General features: G+C 52.4%; 1 pseudogene; it reads right to left on the bottom strand.

The window, feature by feature from the left end:
- LOC127044652 (maestro heat-like repeat-containing protein family member 1) overlaps positions 1-18,464 on the bottom strand; it is a 63,652-nt pseudogene that overhangs the window by 36,775 nt on the left and 8,413 nt on the right.

The following is an 18,464-nucleotide window of genomic DNA, read 5'->3' as shown; positions in this document are numbered from 1 at the left end:
CAGAAGATACCGCTAGTCTCGGATAAGCAAAGCAGCTAAGATGAGGTCAGCATGGGTGGATTTACTGAGCAGACAGGTTCCAAGAGAAGAGGAAATTTCTCCCCTGCTCTAATGAGTTTCCCATAGAAAAAGTATCTGATGGTGGGGGTGAGGGTAATGCAAACCTTCAGCCCCTTGAATGGCAGGAATCAGAACTCTGGGAGTTAAGGAGTGTCTCTGTCCTGCTGGAGGGAGCAGTGATGGAGAGCAGAAAGGGCACTGGTATAACTGTATGAAAGACAATGACCTCTACCTGTGAGGTGGCTGAAGCTTCTTGCGGGCAATAGAGTCCAGGATCCTTATACATGTCCTTGGGGATGCTTTTCCTAGGAATAATATCAACACAGCACAATGAGAACAATGTCTCGGTCCCAGGGCTGGGATCCAGGGATAAGGGATGCCCTCAGCCAAGCTATGTACCAGGAACCTGATCTTTGTCCCAAACGCCACAATCGCCCAGATGAGAGAGTGGTTCCTACCTCTGTGAAGAGTGTGTGGTTTCCATCTAAGCGTCACTGAGAGCCTCACTCTTCCCGGTTTGACAGGATGAGGTCATTACTCCCCAAGCTGGGCCAGCTGCAGACTACATTGATGTAGGAGTCAGAGACAGATCCCAGAGCCTAGAAGCCAGAGAGGGGAGGAAGCTTCTGCTGATTTCCCATTCAGAGACCCCACTGAAGAAGGGCCAAGAAGGGAGTGGAGAATGAAGGGCGGGAAGTGAAGCCACCTCTGTGGGGAAGGCACTAGAGTAGACTCCAGTCCAGTTCCCAGATCCACCCCACGTTTGTACATGTGACCTCGGAGAGGTCAATTTATTGCCTTCATTCCCTATCTGTAAAATGGGGGCAGTAGTGTGCTCCCCTGTCCAGGAGGGGAGGGGAGGACAGTCCCATTATCTGCATGGGGCTTGGACACTGCGGGCATGGATTGTGCCAGAATGAGGGAAGGGACGCAGAGTTTGTTCCACTGCAGCTGAGGCAGAGGATGGGATCAGGAGGTCAAGGAAGGGGGATGGGACAGGAACTGCTGCCACACATGGAACTTAGGAATTCGGTCAGTGCCAAGGGCTCGGTACTTCCCCTCAGCTAATAGTTTCCCTACTGAAAAGACTGGCCCCTGCTGTCATTGGCAGTCTGCATGCTATTGACGTCTTTCCTAGTGTCCTCTAGGTGCCCCCTTAGTTCTTCTTGAATGTGGTTGATTCATTGAACCAGGTCACTAGCCAGGAAGTTCAGAGAGGCCACTGGTAGTGTAGGATGAAATCAGGGGGAAATCTATTGTTAGCCAAAAAATAAAAAAAATAAAAAATAAAAGGTGTCATTGGCTTTGTGGTTTGCAAATTTGGAGTTGATCTGGCCTCTCAGCTGAAGGTACATGATTACAGGGGGGTGAAGAGTGCCGTCTTCATCAGTTGATCTATGATAGCCAGTTCCACCATGTGGCCATTTGATTCAGGGAGTTCTGCAATGAAATCAGTTTGCACTCGCTGCCCATGGCTGGGGCAAAGACATGAGGTGCCAAGGTATTTGGTGTGTGGTGCCTTGGTGCAAGTGCAGAATTCATGGGAGTCAACATATGTCTGAATTTCAACCCACATCTGATACCACCAAGCAAAGCAGGAGGTTAGGCAGAGGTTATGAGGCACCCAAAGTGTCCTGCCAGGGAGTTGTCCTTGTTCGGGTTTTGTAGTACCTTCAACCTGGGACATCCTGGCAGAATATACAGGCGGCCCTCAGTAAATCTTATCGCATCCCACATGGAATGTTGTTTCTCATTCTCTGCTCCTGATTGTCCAGACAGGTCCCCCCTTCCCCGGCCACGGGTCATCCCAGGAGACTGATTACATTAGCATAGTTACAGCTTGAGGTCTGGTAGTATTAATTACATTGTAGGGCTTGAGGAGGAAGGGCTGTTCCTCACTAGCTTTCTCCCTTCTTGGTTCTATTCTGCATTAGGGAACGAGGCACCGGCCTGGCCATTCTTAGTTCCCGGGCCGTAGTTAAGTAATCTTGAAATTGAAGCAGGAGAAGAATAAGGTCTAGCTGAATTGTTCCTGTTTCAGTGCTTTGGCTTTTCACAAATATTGGAGGCTTTTGTGATCAGTCTAAACTTGTGCTGGGTATCGAGTCCCCTTCAGCTACTGACATAAGTCTTCAAATGAGGATTTTATCAGAACCCACTCATTGTCAAGGATCTCCTAGACTGGGTCTGTAGGGTGAGTCTCCAGGAATGTTATGCACAGGGGCACAGCGGGTGCTGGGAGCCATGCCTGAGCGAGCATGGCCCTAATTGTCATATTGGATGTGTTAACTTCCATGATGAATGCTTCAGTTGGATTGGTGTGCGCCAGAATAGGTGCAGCAATGAAGGCAATTTTGAGCTGTTGAGGGCTTATTGGCCCTTGGGCAACCAAACAAATTTGACAGTCTTGTGGAGGAGAGCTACCATGGGGCTTCTTCGCTCTGAGAACCCTGGGCCGAAGCAGCAGTAAAACTGGGGAAAACTAGAAAGCGCTGCTCTTCTTGAGTACTTCTAGTTCCTCCTAGTAGTGAATGGCTTCCACCTTATTTGGATCATTCTTAACTCCTTCTGGGAAGAGGATGTACCCCAAAATCTCCGTGGAGAATTGGCTAGAGGTGCACTTTTCCAATTTTGTAGAGAGACCATTCTGCCACAGCCTCTTCAGGTTCTGATGTGGGGCGTGAACTGCTCTGGGTTCTCCAAAGAGAAAAGTATGTCATCTATATGGATGAGAATGTAGTGATCCAGAATGTCCCCAAATACATCACTGATGAAGTGTTGCAAGGTCACAGGACCCTTAGTCAGTCCAAATGGCATTACCAGACAGTGAAAGTGTCCATAATGTGTTTTGAAATCAGTCTTCCATTTGTCTCCCACCCAAATTAATGTTAGATTGTAAATCATTGAAGGCCGAGTTTGATGAATACCCATGCAGGTTTCATGTGATCCAACAATTCTGGGATTAAGATTAGGAGGTACTGGTTCCAAACTCTCACTTTGTTCAGGGGCTGGTAATCTACACAGAGGCGTAGAGTCCCACCTTTCTTCTTCCCAAAAACGGCCAGGGCACCTGTGGGAAAATGCTTAGTAGCAAATAAACCCTTTGGGCTGGTTTTCATGGCTATATGCAGGGAGAGCCACTAGTTCTGGTTTGGTCATTGCGTAAATATGGCCAAAGGCAACTTTCGCCCAAGGCTGTAGGTCAATAGGGCAGTCACAGTCTCGGTGCAGAGGCAATGTGTCCTCCTTTCTTTCAAAGATGTCCACAAAATCCTAGTATTTATCGGGAATGTTGGGTGTCAGAGCCAATAATGGAGGAGTAGGTCTAGGGAGGGAGGCTGGTTAAGGAAACCCCTACATTTTCAGTTATCTCCATCAAACCCCTCCAGTTGGGGCACCACAAGGCTAGTCTCACATACCAAGGCCATGGTTCACACCTAGTGTGACATGTCTCCTTTTGAATATGGGTCACTTACTTCCGGAAAACCCGCTTTTCTGCAAACAGTTGCACCAGCTGATGTCACATGCTACGTCTGATAATTAGGTCTAGTGGTTAGAGCGTACATCACAGCTAGGTGTAGGATTGCGCCTAGGCTAAGAGTGATGCTAGAATCAAGGTCCAGGGAAGCGACAGGATCAAAACCGAGACCAGAGTCCAAGACAAACCAGAATCAGAGCCAGAGTCCAGATACAAGCGGAAGTTTGAAGCCGGGCCGTCAGAGTCCGAAGACTTGGGGAGGCTCAGGAGGAGGAGGCAAGGTTGTATCAGGTCGGTGGTGGGGCTGGAGTGAGGCTAGAGCAGGGCAAAGACAATATGAGCCAGAGTTGGTAGCTAACGTCAAGAACCGAGAGTTACAGCTAGGTCAGCAGCCAGAGGCTGATCTGAGTCTCAAGCTGTGACAAAGTGGGACTGTTCTTGGTGTGTCCTCTGAATACTGTGTGGGTGCCTCAGTTTCGGGCTGACACTCTGTCTCCTGGTAACTAATGGCCTGGGCCCTTCCCCCCTGCAAGGGGATGCTATAGGTGTGGGAGAACAAAGAGGTCAGGTGATCTCCTGGCCCGGGAAAAGAGGCTGAGGGGAGATATGATTGCTCTTTATAAATGTATCAGAGGGATAAATATCAGGGAGGGAGAGGAATTATTTAAGCTCAGTACCAATGTGGACACAAGAACAAATGGATATAAACTGCGCACTAGGAAGTTTAGATTTGAAATTAGAAGATTTCTAACCATTAGAGGAGTTAAGTTCTGAAACAACTTTCCAAGGGGAGCAGTGGGGGCAAAAGACATATCTGGCTTCAAGACTAAGCTTGATACATTTATGGAGGGGATGGTATGATGGGATATCCTAATTTTGGCAATGAATTGATCTTTGATTATTAACAGGTAAATATGCCCAGTGGTCTGTGTTGGGATGTTAGATGGGGTGGGATCTGAGTTACTACAGAGAATTCTTTCCTGGGTGTCTGGCTGGTGAATCTTGCCCACATCTCAGGGTTTAACTGATCGCCATATTTGGGGTCAGGAAGGAATTGTCTTCCAGGGAAGATTGGCAGAGGCCCTGGAGGTTTTTCACCTTCCTCTGCAGCGTGGGGCACCAGTCACTTGCTAGAGGATTCTGTGCACCTTGAGGTCTTTAACCACGATTTGAGGACTTCAGTAACTCAGACATAGGTTAGGGGTTTGTTACAGGAGTGAGTGGGTGAGAGTTTGTGGCCTGCATTGTGCAGGAGGTCAGACTAGATGACCATAATGGTCCCTTCTGACCTGAAGTCTATGACTTCTATGAATTCTATGAAAGGAACTCAGCAGAGAAGGAGGGGCTGGAGGGGGTTTCAGTTGGGAGCTGCCTGGGGACGGGAAGTGAGGGCAGACGGGGTTGTCTGGCTCGCTGGGCCCCCCGATGGACCTGGCTGAGGGATCTCATTCTCTGTACCTACAAGCTCTGTTTTAGACTGTGGTCCTGTCATCTAATAAAACTCTGTTTTACTGACCGGCTAATAGTCAAGTCTGATTGCAAAGTGGAGGTGCATGCAGGACCCTCTGGTTTCCCCAGGACCCTGCCAGGGCAGACTCGCTGTGGGAAGCACACGGAGGGGCTTATGCTGAATGCTCCAATCTCAGACCCAGGAAGGTGAAGCCGTGTAAGCTTCTTGCCCTGAAGACAGTCTGCTCCAGGGGAGAGGAGGCTCCCTAAAGTCCTGACTGGCTTTGTGGGGAGCAGTTCCAGAGTATGAGTGACGTGTCCCCCAATCTTTCTGTCATTGGAAGATTTTACAGTGATGATTGTATATTTGCTTACAAGTCACTGATCAAAATGTTAGTGTACATCCAAGAACTGATCCCTGCAGGACCCTACTAGAAAGACACCCACTCGATAATGATTCCGTATTTACAATTACGTTTTGAGACTATTAGGTAGCCAGTTTCTAAGCGGCGGAGTCCGAGGTGGGACATTTTTCTGCCAACTTACCTTCTGTTTTACGAGCCTAGAGCTCGGCTGGCAACGTATGGATCGGATTGAATGGGTTCCAGCCCTCACTGAGAATCTTACCTTCTACCCAGGGAATGTCTGCTTTCTACAAAATCAACATAGAAAGGAGAACACTCCCAAATAAGCTCCTCCTTAGCACTCAGGTGCGTGACCACAAATCCTCCTTTAGTCCTCTAGGAGAGACCGTGAGAAGCAGTCTTTCTGCAGCAAGGCTACAGGGGTCTCCAAAGTTCCCCTAACCTGCATTCCTGTCCTTCCTGGCTGAGGTTAAGGGTGCTGTGTGAGGTCACAGCCTCCTCACCACCTTTGCCCAATAGGATAAGTTCTTGCCAAAGGCCCTTGTGAAGTTACTGCCACACCCACCTCTGCCTTGCAGGGCTAATGTCTGCTCTCTTGGGTGAAAGCTTCACCCACCAGCACGAGGCTTCTCAAAAAAGCAGATCTCACCAGTGGTCCTGGGCTTACAGGCAGAAGTGGGAGAGAACAATGAGGAAACAGCTGCAGGCAACAGAGAGCAGAGACACAAGGCTACAGGATGAGTTTCTACAAGGGAGCTGCTGTCCTAAGATGGATTGTTCTCACGCCTTAAGGGAAAGGACCTGGCTTGCAGAGTGGAACATCTTTGCATTCCCTAGGGGACCATCTCTGGAGATGGATGCAAGGAATGGGCTGATTTCCAGAGGTGCTGAGCACTTGCAGTTCCCAGAGCTGTCAATGGGCCCTGGGACTGCTCAGCTCCCCTGACAATCAGGTCGTAATTGTCTGATTTGGGACAGGAATCTGCTGCTCTCTGGAGCTGGCTGGGCTCTCCCTACCAAGGCATCTGTTCTCCAAGGAGAACATTCAGTTCAACCAAATTAGCATCCCCTCTCCTTTTCACTGGGACACGCATCTGGGCATTGTAACCAGCGTAGGGCTGACCGTTGGCCTCCAACTTCCCCTGCCAAGAAAACAGCCTAGAGTTATCTCAAAAATCCCCCTTCAGCACGAAAGCCTGTCAACCGGGCTAGGGGCCTGAATCCCTCAGTTCGCCTTTTGTGCCCAGCTACACCATCGACTGCAGTGTGTGGGGAAACAGGCCCTAAATCTTTATCTTCTGATCCCTGAGTGCAGCACAAGCCTAGAGGAATTAAACAGGGTACAGTCGCCTCTGGGACAAGAGCACGAAGTGACGCTCAGCTACACTCTAACAAGGCCCAGGTGGGAGTCCTTCCAACAGGTTCCATGGGCCTGGAATCAGAGAAGAAGCTAATCGAGATGGTGGAGTCACAGAGAATGGTGCTGTTCCCATGTCTCCCGTCCCTCCTGGGGCAACGGGCCAGCCCTCGGAGCTGAGTTTATGCAAAGACATAGCTCTGTGCTGCTGTGCACAGCCCGGGTAGATGCTGCCTGGGCGGTCAGGGGAGGGCTCTGACTTACGTGTGGGCTCAGAAAATAGTGTTGCCACATAGGAGACAGGATCTTGCAGTCTGTGCTCTCTAGGATGAGATCCATGGGGCCTGAGTGGATCACGTGCCCATAGGTGAGGAGCAGGAGCAGGAGGCTTCTCAGCTGCTCAATAATAGCTGACTCCTGAGAATTGCAAAGGAAAGAGTGAGGAAACGGGATGGCCTCCAGCTGCTCCTAACTCACAAATGGGGCCAGGGGACGATTTTTCACCCAGCCAGCTTACCGACCAAAGGCTACTCTGCTGAGCTGAATTGCCTGGACTCCGAGGCCCTTCCCAGCTCCCCAGGATTGGATGGTTGAGGTGACCCGGCAGCCGAAGGGGACACACTAGCAACTGCTTTAATTCAGCCTAGCTCCAGAGATGTCACTGGGACTATAGTGGACTGCAGAGGCCCAGAGAGTTACTGGGAAGGCGGTGGTGGTGGTGCGAGGGGAATGTCAAACATGCCATCCCAGGTGAGTCTGCCAGGAAGGTCTGTGAAATAGCCCAGTTCAGGGGAAGACCAAGGGTCTATTTTGCTGAAAAATGTGTCAGCTGGAGCTGATGGCATGGCAGGGTCTTTTAGGCCCTCTCTGAGCCTTGTTTATGGGGCTGTGTGGAGCATCTCTGAGCTTCCCAGGAGATACCCTGGAGAGCTAATACAACAGGACCCACCCTTACCCCTGGATCCACCCCATTGTGCTGTGATTGCAGCTCCATGAAGGAGTACGGAAAGAGCTCCCTCCTCGGAGGCTGAGCCACTGCTTGGAAATTCAGCTCTTCACTCAACAGGGTGAAAGAGCAGAGATGCTAGGAAGGCTGGAGCTGCATCCTGCTGATGAACACCTTCCAGTGCTCCAGAATGGCAAAAATCTCGCCTAAGTGTTGCCTGGCACTCAGCCCAAGCGCTCGGGCAAATCTCTGAGAGACAGAAAGATGGAGGTTGGGAATGCTGAGCAACACACCAAGCGGCCAGGATGGGCTCTCAAAGTCATCACCATGGGCATGGGTATAAGGAAAATCTTTTCAATCCACTGGACCTTGTCCAAGGCAGAACATACACATGTAGCATCAGGGGATTGACAAGGAATGAGGGATCTCTTGACCGTGGAGGAGCAAAGACCTCACCTCTCTTTCCTCTTCTTGGAAATCAACCATCTCCACCAGAAGCCATAGCTAGGGCTTGATGCTCTCTGTTGGAAAAAACATCAGCACGGTGCCCCAGCACTTGCAGAGAAAGCTCTGCGAAAGAGACACCATCAAGCTGGATGCACTGGGCACAGCCTGGCATGCACAGAGCCCACTGGGTATAGTTGTCTGCTTCACTGGGCCCAAGCTTCCCCTGGGTAGTGACTGCTGTTCTGAACTAGGCACTGACCCCCAATTCCTTCCAGGACACTGACCTTGTCACCGGGCCGCTTATCACTGTGGGCAGCTGGTGCCTGATACTAGCGGTAAACCAGCCCAGCCAGGTGTGGTCCGAGACGAAGAAGAGAAGGTCTTCGAGGAACTGCCAGAGAAAGAAGAGCCAGTTAGAACCGAGAGGGGCCAAGAAACTGGTCCTCTCAATAGCTCCAGCCAGGAACCCACCACAGCTGGGAGGGAAGGGGAAGAGGGAGCATGCACTGTCACACCCCACGTCTCTCCTAATGCTTGTGAATCCTTATGAGCTGCCCCTGGTGCTTCTCCAATTGTATCTGCTGGGCTCAGCCCCTTCCTCTGTCCCAAAATGCAGTGCTGCTGAGCAGTAGCGTAGCTAGTTGGATGCATCAGAAGCAGCTGCTTCTCCTCCCCACATTTTTAAAAAAGCAGCACCTCATGGGCTCCACTCTGAACCGCCTGCCCGGCTTACACCCCACCCCCGCCGATCAGCTGTCTCCCCCAACAGGAGGGAGATAGCTGATCGCGGGGTGGAAGCAGCACCTGCCGGCCAGCACTGCCAGCAACACAGCCGAAAGAGCCATGGGGTGGGCGGCTGCGGCAGGCTGGCGCGGAAGCAGCTCGCTCGGGCCATGCCTGGCAGGGCTCGCTGCCTTCTTCCCTCACCCCCCAAGAGGTAGGGCTAGCACTGAGCTGGGCTGGTGCTACACGTGGCGAGCCCCTCCCAGGCTCTCCCGGTCCTGGGGGCAGCTCCAGTCCCCTCTGCACAGAGAGCCCCGGGGACTCCAGCCCATTTCCATCCCCAGTAACCGGTCCCCAAGCTCCATACCCCGTGTACCCCTCCCATGTACCCCATGCCCCTGCCTTTCCCTCCCCTTCACCTCCCCTCGTATCTCCATCCTCTGCCAGCCTCCCTGTACAGCCATGGTGGGTGGGGGCAGCATGGCCGCAGTGTGGCCAGAGGAGCCAGCCAAGGCGGGGAAGGGGCACAGCGTGGCTGGAGGAGCCGGGGGGCATGGCCAGAGGAAGAGCCAAGGGGGTGCCTTTTTTACGTTTGCTTGATCCCCCTGCTGTTAAAACCTGGCTACGCCACTCCTGCTGAGGGGCCTCTTAATCCTGCTTCAGCGTGAGCAGGCTGAACTAGATGACCTCTTGAATTCCTTTCCAGTCCTCCATTTCTCTGACCCTTACCTGCAGCAGCTGCTGCTCCCACTCCCTCTGGCAGAAGCAGGTCTTGTGATCTGGAAGAGATGGGCAGGTCAGTTTCCTTTGTGTTTAGACCCTTCTACTGGGGAGCAGCCTACGTCACGGCTCTTGTTTGGCAGGGGGTGGGGAGGACCTGCCGACTTACAGGCCCCTCGCGGACCCATGGCTCTTTGCAAATTACTGATAGACAACAGTGCTCCTCAGACCCAGAGCCCTTCATGTGAAATACCCAGGACTTCTCCTTGCCAAGATCCTTCCCCAGGGTGCGAGGTGTCAGATAAAGGTTAAATACGATCCTGGAAAGGATCCTTCCTGTCTCGGCACAGGGGGCTGGGCTCGATGAACCAAGGGATATGATCCTGACGTGATCCTCTCTGATTCCAAGGTCACAGCATCATATTATCCTGGATTCAGAGGGAGGTCCTGGCCTCTCCCTCTCTGAGCCTAGCACCACAGTGTCCCCTCCCTTCGCTCCTGCAAGGGGAGACACTCCCTCCTCACCTTCCAGGTAGAGGAGCATGTGCGTCATGTAGTTATCCCAGAATCAGCCCGACCCAGACTGGAACATGCTGATCAGCTGGAAGGGGAGGAACATGGCTGCCCTTCTGACCTGCACCATCACATATGAAGATACAGCGAGCACCTGGCAGACAAAGAGGCAGAGGTGGCTGTACCCCTCCCTTGCAAGGCAGTGTGAGAAGAGAGCTCCCCACAGGTGCAGGGGAGAGCTCAGTAATGGAGGAAAGGAGATAGCAGGGAGGTGGAGCTGACAGCCAGGACAGGATTGAGATGGATATTTCAGTTGTTCAGGGACACTCCCTGGACCAGCTCTTGGCTCCTTCCATCCTCTCACTCCTGAGCTGGCTCCAGCTCAGATGAAAGGAGACAGAATTATCCAGAGGCCATCAGGCAGCTGCTGGGTCAGATCCTTGGCCTAGGTCAGAGCAGCACAAGGGGAGCTTGAAGCATCCCGAAAGAGGCAGCTGGGCCATAAAGGGAATCCCCAGCTGCTACTTGGTAAGGGAGGATGCTGGAGGCCAGGGTGCAGGAGGGGACCTGCAGAACAGTCCCTAAGGGCTCATTCCACCTGAATTATTTTGGAGCCATCCAAGGGCTGCACTAACTTGTGCTGGGGTACCTGCTCCAGCCCCAGGATCAGGGGAGCCAGGAAGGTGGCTGGTTCAGAGAGCTTGCTGGTTCCATTAAATGCCGAGAGGTGCTGGGTCGATGTGCAATGAACGTGAGGAATGTGCCAAGCCAGCTCCTCTGGGGGCTGCAAGGAGAAGAGCCACCACACATTGCATGCCAGCTCCAGGAGTGGCCCCTTCCCACTGAAGCTAAGGAAACCTCCTGGCTGCGGGTTACTCACCAGCAGCCGAGCCAGCAGCTCCTGGAGTAGAGTGGCCCTGGGGCTTGACCGACACCCTGTGAACAGAAAGGGGGGATATCCCATCAGGCTCTGGAGGGATCTTTTGTATTCATCTCTGAGCTCTACCTGGGCCCTTGACGGCTGGCTGTGTCCTTGCAGTGAGCCGGAACCCGAGCCAAGAGCTGATCCCCACCCCCACCTGGGGGGCAGATGCCTCTCGCTACAGAAGTACTAAGAGTGGGTGGATAAAATACTGTGACTCACCTCTGATCTCCTTGCCGCACCTCCTGGCTGAGGGCAGCCTGTCTTCCTCCTGCATCCTCTTTACCACCCTAACCGACATCTGCAGGAGGAGAGGCAGGACTGGTCCATGGCCTGCTGGGCTCAGCTGAAGCTGCAACCCAGGCCATAAAACCTGCAGAGCAGAGAAAAGCCATCTCAGTACGGAAATATCCTCTTCCTGCACCAGCTCTCTCTTTCCTACATTAGACAGGACCCTGGCCTTGCCACCGCCAGCCAGACCTCTCTACCCAGCCTGAACCATGCAGTGGTCCCCCCACTCCCTTTCACACCTGTCAGTGTCTGCCTCCAGCACCAAATCACGTGACACATGTCTGACACCCCTCCCTGTCTTTTGTTGAGTGTAGCATCATCATTGGCTGCACAGTATTTCCTAACTCCAGTCCCACTTGGAAAGGCTGTATTCTCACGGCCTGAACGCAATACACCAGCTTGATCAATAAAGAGGAGACTAGGAAACCAATCCTACCAAGTGAAGCCATAACAGGCGCTCAGGGAGGTTTGAGCTCTGACCTTCACATCCCCACACAGAACCTGCACCCCTTAAACCACAGACGCAATTGCTGTTTGTGTGTGGGCAAGAGAGGGACTTAACACACACTATTCCAGAGGGTTACACAACTCTTTGCTAGCCAGTACAGAAGAGTGGAGATCAGGAACCCCCGGGGATCTATCCCCACCTGTAGTAACTAAAGCACGTATATTTGGCATGCTCAATCTGAAAGACAGCATAGCTGAGTGCACAATATTTGGGTCTGTCTTGTTAGAAATGTGGCTTCTAGTCTCAGCTCTGCCTGGAGTGACCCTGCGCAACGTTGCTGTTCAGTGTGGGGAGGGGACTGGCTAATACTTGACTGCTCAGGCTTGCGTTCTGAGACCTGGTCAGTAATCAGTTCTGTGCCGTGTGTGGAAACATAAGCAATAGTCAGCAGAGATGAGATCTGGATGTAGTGTCTCCCAGCTCAGTGGCCTGTCCCTTGGGCACCAGGGTAGTGTGGATGAGAGGCAGGAAATCCTGGGCTAGGGTTGGCATTTTCAAAACAAGAATGTGATGGGCTGTATAGACCCCACCCTGGAACAGCCGGGAAAAAGTTAACAGAGGGACCGATGAAGAGGGACTGAGCTATGGAAGCTGCAGAACCAGCATGACTGGCCACAGAGGATGCTAGAGCAGAAGAGTCCCTGTGACACCAAACCCTGGCATGCAGGGGCACTCAGCCAGTGAGTGGTCCCTGTTCCAAAGAACCAGGTCTGGCTCAGATCTGGGGTCCATTTTCCCCAACCCCATGATGTTCTGTAACAGGGAGGCTCAGATAAATAAGTCTGGTTGGGGCCTGTCTCATTGAAAAGCTCAGACCTAGAGAGGCCTGTGTCCAATGGAGAGGGCAGGGTCACTTACATTGGCCATTCTGGGGGAGTCACCCAGGGACTGCAGGGTGCTGGAGCAGAGCTGGTGGACCTCGAGCTCCATGGTGCGCCTCCATCTGCTTCCCCTTGAGGGTGAGAAATAAGGGAGACACCAGGGAGATTAAGATTCAGTGGAGATCTCCGTGGCACGGTAACTCAAGTGGGCATGGCAGGGGGTGAAAACTGGACTTGAAGGGAAAAGGCGCAACCCTGGCTGTGACTGTGCCAGAACCAGCCCAGGGTCTGTGAGGAGCCAGTTCTAGGCTCCACCCCTCTGCCTGGGGAAAACCAGATCCATCATGGCTTAGTCTCCTGTAGGGTGGATGATCACGGTGGGGCGAGAGAAGTAGGAAGCCAGGGGTCCTGCCCTCCCAGCGCGAGGGACAGAGCCCAGATGGCAGCTGGGAGAGGGAGCAGAGAGAATGGGCTGGGAGAAAAAAACACTGTCTTCTATCTGTCATCATCTTCCATCAGTAGACAGAGGGCGCCGTCCCCAGTTCCATCTGCTTCCCAAGCCCTATTTGCTGCCTATCACCTGCCCCTCCCCATCTGCAACTGCCCCTTCTTCCCTATCCCTTGACCCCATGTTCTGCCCCCTTCACGGACTCCCATCACTAAAGTCTCTGCGGATTATTACCGTGCTGTCGAGGGTCAGGGTGCACTGACGCACCAAGAAGTCAATTAAGGGTCTTGATGCAGATTTCTCCAGGAGCCCATGCGCCCCCATTGTCTGTATAAAAGAAGCAAGGGCTTCTCTGACCTGCCAGACCCAGACAGAAACAGAAATGATTTGCACACAGTGTGGAGGGACCTTGTCCCTTCTCTGTCCAGGCTGGGATCCTTTCTCAGAGGGGTGTTTGGTGAAATGCTGCTAGGCAGCCCAGAGATGGAAATGCAGCCAGAGCCCTGCTGGGATTCTTTCCCCCACCTTCTGCCCAACACTATGGAGCACTGATGGGTCATGTGTTTCGATGCACAGGGTCCCGGCAGGCTCTGCACTGGAGGAAAAGAAACCAAAGGAGAATTTCTCCAGGATCCATCACCCACTGGGAACAGCATGAGGCAGGTACAGCTCTTCCCACAGCCTACCCAGTTAAAGCCAACAGGCCCCGGCATTTTGCCTGAGTGATCCCAGCATCCCTTACCATGGAGTGGAGTGCTGGGAGGGTGCCAATGTCCTTCCTCAGGGCAGCCTCATCCATGTCTCTCACGCAAGCAAGGCTCTGTGCAAGAGAAAAGACGCAGGACTTGGCGATGACGTGTCATGCAAACAAGCCCCAATGAGCAGAGTCTCCATCCGCAGCTGGGTTACCACAACCCAGACTTGGAAGGAATAAAGTTATGGCCTTGTGGAGAGCAGCTTCCAGCTGGTGCCGGACTCTCCCTTCTCTGGGAGAGGCATTTGACCCCTTTGTTTGCACTAACCTAGTATCACTTCTGGTTGGTTCAACAGAATAGTTGTATCTGAAGCCAGCTGGGGTGATGTGTGCTGAGAGGATGGCCGGGATGGCGGGCTCTGCTTGGAAGAGTGGGGCCTGCCCTGATTACTTATCACTACTGATGTTAGGGCAGCGCCCAGAGGCTCCAGTCAGGATCAGGCCCTGTTGCACTGGGTGCAGCACAACACATACAGAGATAATCTCTGTCCTGAAAGGCTGACAGTCTAGAGACCCACACAGACAGGTCAGGGATGGGAAGACAGCATCCAAGGGCTCCTCCCTGCCCCCGTGCTGGGGTGAGGAAACCATGCAGGAGCTTGGAAGGGAGAGCTTAATGTCCCTTCATGCGGCCTTACCAGGGGCCAAGGATCTGGCCCATTGTCTCTGCCTGCTCACCTCCTACAATGGTCACTTCCAGAGTGCACCAGGGATGGATACTCCTGCTTTCTGGCCTTGGGCCAGTCACTTCCCCTCCCGGAGCCTTGCTCTCTGCAGGTCTAGGCTGGGCTAACAGCTAACCCTGCCCTGGGCCCAGGGAGAGGTGAATGCACGGGACACTCTGGGGAGAGGTGAAGCTCAGGACGATGGTTATTATTTCTCTCCCTGGTTCCCTAAAGCAGCCCATTGCTGACCAGCCAGCAAAGAAGAAAGAAAGCAGAGCCAGGTACTGGGAATGGAGTCGCCTCTCTCCTCCTGTCTGCAACACCTGCCCTGGCAAGGGGGGTCAGAGCATGTTCTCTAGGGCCAGAGAATGGCAGTGAATCTGGAAGCAAGCAGATGGGGAAAGACGGTCAGAGCCTTAGAGGGTCAGTGTGTCATGGGGAAGGCAGTAGGGGGCGGGAGCCCAGGCTGAGTTGGCAATGGAGGGAACTTTGTACCATCTATGCCATGGACACTTTCCCAGTGTGCTGTGGATTTCCCACTATCTCCTCACTCACTCTGCTTTTCCTTGGCCTTTCCTCGTCGATGATTGGGGTGAGCTGTCCCCTGAGTGATGCAGAGGCTCTTCGCTTGGTGCCTAAAATGAACAGAAGGAAACTAAGTTTGCTCTTAAGCAAAGTAAGCAGTCACGGGATTAGAGGGAGGGTCCTCTCATGGACTGTAGCTGCTTAAAAGACGGGAAACAAAGGGTAAGAATATATTTTCAGTTTTCACAATGAGGTAAATAGTGGGGTCCCCAAAGATCTGTACTGGGGCCTTTGCTGTTCAGGGGTAAAATGGTGAGGTGGCAAAATCTGTGGATGATACAAAATTACTCACCATTAAGTCCCAGACAGACTGCAAAGAGTTCCAAAGAGATTTCACTAAACTGGTGACTAGGCAACAAAATGGCAGATGAAATTCAGTGTTGATGAGTGCAAAGTAACGCACATTGGAAAACATAATCCCACATACAAAATGACGGGGTCTAAATTAGCTGTTAGCACTCAAGAACAAGATCTTGGAGTCATTGTGGATAGTTCTCCATAAACATCCGCTCAATGTGCAGCAGCAGCCAAAAGAGTTAACAGAATGTTGGGAATCATTAGGAAAGGGATAGATAATAAGACAGATAATATCATATTGCCTCTATATAAATGCAAGGTACACCCACATCTTCAATACCATGTGCAGTTCCGGTTACCCTATCTCAGAAAAGAGATATTGGAAATGGAAAAGATACAGAGAAGGGCAACAAAAATGATTAGCAGGATGGAGCAGCTTCCATACGAGGAGAGATTAAAAACAAAAAACTGGGACTGTTCATCTTAGACAAGAGACAACTAAGGGGAGGCATGATAGAGGTCTATAAAATCATGATGGTGTGGAGAAAATGACTAGGGAAGTGTTATTTACCCCAACATAACACATGAACCAGGGGTCAGCCAATGAAATTAATAGTCAGTGGGTTTAAAACAAACAAAGGGAAGTATTTCTTCACACAATGCACAATCAACCTGTGGAATTCATTGCCAGGGGAAGTTGTGAAGGCCAAAAGTATAATTGGGTTTAAAAAGAACTAGATAAATTCAAGGAGGATAGGTCCATTCATGGCTATTAGCCAAGATGGTCAGGGATGCAATCCCATGCTCTGGGTGTCCCTAAACCTCTGACGGCCAGAAGTTGGAACTGGATGACCGGGGATGGATCCCTTGATAATTGCTCTGTTCTGTTCATTCCTCTGAAGCACTTGGCATTGGCCACTGTCAGAAGATAGGATACCGGGCTAGATGAACCATTGGTCTGATCCAGCATGGCCATTCTTATGTTCTTATGAAGAGCCCCTGGGGAGCTGAGCTGGTAGAGGGAGCTACCTGGTGGGTCAGTTCCCCCTTTACTGGCACCCAGGCTGCCCGGTGGTGATTCCAGTGCTGCCCTATGGTAGGAGGGCTTTAGCCCAGCGTGGGATGGCACGGAGGCTGGTGGAGCACAGGGCAGTGGCTTATGTGCATGTGCAGAGCAGGGCACGGAGCCTGGGTAGAGTCTCTTCTTGCCCTCTCAGCACTGGGGTTTTGCTGTCACTGTGGCTGCTTTCCCCCTGCTTTATTCCTGGCACTCAATACTGGCCATGGGCTTACCTGGATCAGGAGGCTTAGTACAGAAAGTGCCGCAGTGGCTGCCCGCTCCTGCAGCCAGGGTTTGTGGTCCCGGGTCTTGTTTTTGGACCTCCTTCTTCTCCTCTGTGTCTGTGGATACAGGCAGAGGGTGGGTTAATTTCCCGCAATCATGGTCACTAAGAGAATGCCCTGGATGCGACAGGGACATACAACTGTGTGAGAACTGTCTGCACCTTATAGAATCCCCTGGCGAGGGACTTCCACCAGTAACTGCCCGGACAGTGTCATGTTACTTAACCCTGAGATTGGGCATTTCCTCTTCCACTCCCTTTACAAACATCACCCACACCTTCCAGACCCCAGTGAAGGTTGTGAGTCTTGTTAGCCCCATTATGAAGCTAGGAAAGCTGAGGCACTGAATGATCCTTTGTGCACTGGGATAGAACTTCCTGATGGAACAGAAATAGAAATGTGGTGAAAGGCTGTTGACTCCTACCTGGGACAGAAGAGTCAGTGGGGCCTGGCTGGTTGGAGTCCAGATTTGTCCTGTCCCTTCGGAAAGGTGTCCATCCTGTAATTCAAAAGGGCAGTGGTGGGGTGAGGTGTCATGTGACTGATTCTGTGTAAAGGCAATAGGAATCAGAGGGGAACTGGGGTAAACCTGTATCATGGGGGACTCTTCTGGGCAGAATTCCTACTCACCAATAGTGTGAGTCAGTCTTTGGCAGAGACGGTCCAAAAGCCCCATATTGACTCCTAAGACAAGAACCACTTTAAACAGATCACAGGAGTTTCTCTTCTACTGCACAGACCTCAGAACATTCATGCCTCACTCTTGGGAGGCCAAGCTAGCGCTCTGGTGCCCAGTGCTCTGCATTGCCAGGTGGAATGAGACCCAGGCTCAGTTCTCTGGGCTAGTCTGCAGCTCCCAAGAGGGCTGGAATTGCTCCAAGTGGGGGGACCTCCATTTACATGGGGAGGCTCTCTGCTTGACTAGGGGCATTGAAGGGGATTCCATTGGGTTCCCCTCAGCCAGAAGGACGTAACTCATGAGCTGGAGAGCCCCAAGGAGCCAGAGACATTGCGAGGCTCGGCTGGAGGTAGATGGACAGAAATGCAGCACTGAAATGTGGGATCTCCCTTCCTTGAGGATCAAATCTTTGCAGTACCTCTCCTCTTCCTTGGGATTCAGCAAGGTGGCTCTATCCCCTAGAGCATGTGGTTCCATGAGGTATTTGAGTTTATGAGGTATTTTCTGATGAAGAAGTTACCTATTCTGTCATGTACAAGGTTTGCCGGGGCTCAACTAACCGCAGTTGACACTTGGAGAATTAGTCTGTCCACGGGATCTTCCTCAGCAGCCCTTGTGGTACTGGAATGAACACCATAAGCCTAGGCCCTGGGTCAGGATGGGGCAGTGCAGAGTCACAGGCTCAGGCCCTCAGACAGGGCTGAGCAATAATAGTAGTCCCCAAGCCTCCAAAGGCCTGGGAGAGGGGGAGACGGCCACCCCCCAGTTGGGTGACGGGGGGACGCAGGCCCTCCCACTCCCCTGCGTCCCAGCCCGGGGCCCTAGCAGCAGCAGGAGAGTCACTGCTGAGTCAGTGGGGATCCTGGCCGCAACACACTGACATGGGCTCTGGGTCGCCGCCTGACCCTCTGAGGGGCAGGCTCAGAGCTCCCTAGTCCTGCCCACTCCAGCCTCCAGATGGGCTCTTCCCCCTCCGGGGCGGCAGGGAGCCACACTGCCTCATTACGTGGCCCACCTCACTGCACAGCCCAAACCAGCTGTGCTTGAGACAGCATCTGAGCATGACTCACAAAGCCATTTGTAACATACATA

The sequence above is a fragment of the Gopherus flavomarginatus genome, chromosome 2 (genome assembly GCF_025201925.1).
Source record: "Gopherus flavomarginatus isolate rGopFla2 chromosome 2, rGopFla2.mat.asm, whole genome shotgun sequence".
In the NCBI taxonomy this organism is placed as follows: domain Eukaryota; kingdom Metazoa; phylum Chordata; order Testudines; family Testudinidae; genus Gopherus; species Gopherus flavomarginatus.
This window is presented reverse-complemented; position numbering and strand designations above follow the sequence as displayed.